Genomic DNA, 3,704 nt, shown 5'->3' with positions numbered 1-3,704 from the left:
TTATCACGTAAGAACAACATCAGTGGTCAATTAAAATATTGAGAAATTGTCAACAAATATATTCATATTTGAAACTTCCCCATAGAAACAAAGAAAACACTGAGTTAAGGGAAAAGATACAGTCAGAAACCGTCATGTCTGAGGGAAATGAGGAGGCTGCAGTTCTGGAAATTCTCAGCTCTATTAGAATGAAAAATGTTTAACAGCATATATATCATGCAACAGTTACACTATATAGGTCTCCTGAATAAAGCATTCCATTCCTTCCCTCAACACTTGTTTTTAACACATTTCACACATGAAAGTCTCTACCTGTCTATGGCCATGCCACCCTGAACAAGCCTGATCCCGTCTGATCTCGGAAGCTAAGCAGGGTCAGACCTGGTTAGTACTTGGGTGGGAGACCACCTAGGAAGACCAGGTGCTGTAGGTGTAAAAAAATAAAAAATAAGGAATTGTAAGCTGACGAGGTCCTTGCAATCTGTGAGGTCAACCAAAGGTTGCCTTGCCTTAAAAAAAAAAAAAAAAGAAAAGAAAAGAAAGAAAGAAAGAAAAGAAAGTCTCTACCCCATGATCGATTCTTATCATCAGTTTCCAAAACTTAAAAAATGTAAAACTATGTTTTCACTCTTCAATTTTCCATATTTGTCAACTTAGGCATAGACAGTTAACACATAAAATATATATTACAGCATTATAATTCCTCTGTTGGCATGATGTTGGATGTCGAAAAGAAAACTTTGATATTAAACACATAAATGAATACATGTGTATATGTATACACAGAGAGAGCACCACAAACGACTCAAGTTATGAAATCTTTGTTGCCTTTGTCCAGGAATCCTGCTGGGTTGGGTTGCCCTCACTCAGACTCCTATTTAATCTAATGTCCCACAGCACACATTGTGAAGTCAGACAAGGACTAAGGATGCCCTACGTCATAGAGGAAATGAATTCTCTGAATACTTTCCTCAGCAGTACACATTCCCTCTGCCCCATTTTCCTGTATCAATATTATGAAGCAAGACCTTCACAACAATTACTTGACTTCCAGTGGATGGGTACTGTTCCTCCTCTGCCCCTTGCCCCACCCTTAAACATATTTCCTTACAGAGACTGAGGCAGGCAGTCTGTGCTAGCCTGCACTAGATTAGACCTACATCAGCTGAAGAATTGCATCCACAGTATACAAAGAAAGATGCCACTGAATTTGGCTACTAAGGCTGCATGCTGTCCAGATGATGTTTGCATCATCCAAGAGGGAGAATTAAAACTAGGAAGTTGGCATCTCTATAGGGAGACTGACAGACATAAGGGGCTCTAATGTGGCAAGGAGCATCAAGAAGCACTCCAAAATATAGGGCTCTAATAGTATTAATTACCTCTCCACTGATGAGACATTAACCACCTGCTTCCACAGAGAAGTCTTTAAACATCAAATGGGGAAAGTAAGACCTTTGCCCACACCAGGTTAACCTTGCTGAAGTAACTAGTGGTGAAGTGGAATTTTGTCCTCTGAGCTGCCTGTGGGCAAAGGGTAGAGAGAAGAGAACACCATGGCAGTTGAGAAACAATGAGATCAAAAGGTGTAATTGCAGAAAAAATGGGCATCAGAAGTGATGCCCTGAAGCATGACCTTGGGATTGCTGGATAATCACATAACCAATAGACTTGTGGAGCAGCCTTGAGAATGTAGTTGCTTCTTTTGAAGCCAAACTTCAGGCCATCTCAGGGTCTCAGTGTTAAAGTAACATATGACAACTGACTCTTTAAGAAGGGGAACACTTTAGGTAAGCTTTCAGATGCACAGAGGGAGAAAGGAAACACAAAACTAACTGAGGAATCACTGACTGTAGCCTTGTCTTTGCAAATGAGAAAAAGTAAAATGATCTAAAACCATGCTGCTTTGACAATCTCAATTCTGCCACTAACACAATCTAATGGATATACAAAATAACTCCCACTTTGAACGGAAATAATTAGTTGATGTTGCTGAACTGAAAAGGCTATATTTTTTAAATATAGTTTCTATTACTCTAAAAGAAATTAGTGTTGTTGATAGAAAAATTAAGTTCAGAAAAGTGTGGACGAGAAAGGGGCTACATACTAAACCTGACAACCTCAAGGGAGGCATCATGGTGGGTCCTCCAAACTCAGAGACAAAATTACCACATAGGATGGTCTGAACATAAAATTTCCTAACTAAAAGCAGGTCATGGAGGGTAGTCACATCCTGCACCTGCAGCTTCCTTGATAAAGGTCATTCTTTACCTTAAGTGAGCTAGTCTATTGTCTTTTTGCATCTAAGATAACTTGCTCTTGGAATGAGGGTTCTCTGGAACCCTCAGGGTACAACCCACCACACTAGAGCACAAGACCACAGAACCCCTCATTGTATTATTCCCCAAATACTATCCCTATGTGCTGTAGATGTTAACTATCATGTACTCAGCAATGTAAAAGAAGTTTGTCTCTCCATTTTACTTTTTATCCAATTTCAGAGATTTCTCCACTTTGCTTTCTCCCGCTCCCTTAACCAGTCACCTGATGTTTTGCATATAACCCTCCTTATGCCTCCTCTTTTGATTCTTATGTATAAAATAAGCTGAAAAACTGCCATTCTCTGGAGCATGTTCTTAATCCATTGAGATTTTGCTTCCTGGCAATTGTCATCAATTTGGTTCAGATAAACATTAAAAAATTCTCTACAGGTTTGGACTTTCTTATATCAACAAAAGTCGGGGGGGAAAAAAAACCATGATCCTGCCTCCCAGAGGCAACCACTATTATTTCCATTTCTCCCTTCTATTCTCTATGCATATTATTACACAGTTGATACACTAAATATGAAACATTATACCCTGCTTATTTCAGTTATATAATAAATGTTTTTCAACTGACTATATTTTAATATACCTGGTTTAGTATTTGCTATTTTAGGTTATATAAAGAGCATAGTAGTCTACCCAAAAGATGTAGACCTAGTGATTAATTACAAAATAGTTTGTGAGCTCTTGCTAGGTTCAGATCACTAGGCTAAACTGAAGAATCTAATTACAATAGAACTTCTGCCTCTAGCAGTCAGAAACAAGAAACCCCAGTGATACTACATATAGATGAAGAGTTAGGCCCGACCCTCAGGGAGCCTCCACCCTTGCATTGTGCCAATCTTTATTTTGGCTTGTCTATTTGCAAATGTAAAAAAGCAAAAGATCTAAGACAATTCTTTTGTGATTGCTCATTTGATCCTCTACAATATCCTCCTGTCTATTAAGACCCACTTCAAATATCACATTTCTACAGCTCCCTGGTTCCTTCTCCTCTAGGAAGACTCAATTGTTCCCCATTTGTATTCCCATGGAGCTTTAAATAAAACTCTTTATCACATTTATTATATTATTGATTTACTGTAATTACCTGACCCATTCTTGAGTCCATAAACTCTTTGAAGATAGAAATAGTTTGTTTATTTTTTTCTCAGAATCTAGCGATCACTAATAGGGGCTAAGGGCTCATATAAGTGCTCGAAAAATATATATATATGTTTTTGAGTAATTGTAATTGAATAAATTTAAAGTGTGTAAACTAAAATTAATTTTAGACTGCAATAAGGAATAATAAGCATTTATTTGAGCAAAAGGAGATAGAGCCCAGGAGACATAGATTCAGGTAGCAACCTAAATTGTGTCCCAACAAGACAAAGG

At 38.0% G+C, this 3,704-nt stretch overlaps 1 pseudogene; it reads left to right on the top strand.

The window, feature by feature from the left end:
• The first annotated feature begins 314 nt into the window (after nucleotides 1-314).
• LOC111738512 lies at nucleotides 315-433 on the top strand (annotated as a pseudogene).
• The last annotated feature ends 3,271 nt before the right edge of the window (nucleotides 434-3,704 follow it).

This window comes from Pteropus vampyrus, unplaced genomic scaffold, assembly GCF_000151845.1.
Source record: "Pteropus vampyrus isolate Shadow unplaced genomic scaffold, Pvam_2.0 Scaffold39, whole genome shotgun sequence".
NCBI classification, from domain to species: Eukaryota; Metazoa; Chordata; class Mammalia; order Chiroptera; family Pteropodidae; genus Pteropus; species Pteropus vampyrus.
This window is presented reverse-complemented; position numbering and strand designations above follow the sequence as displayed.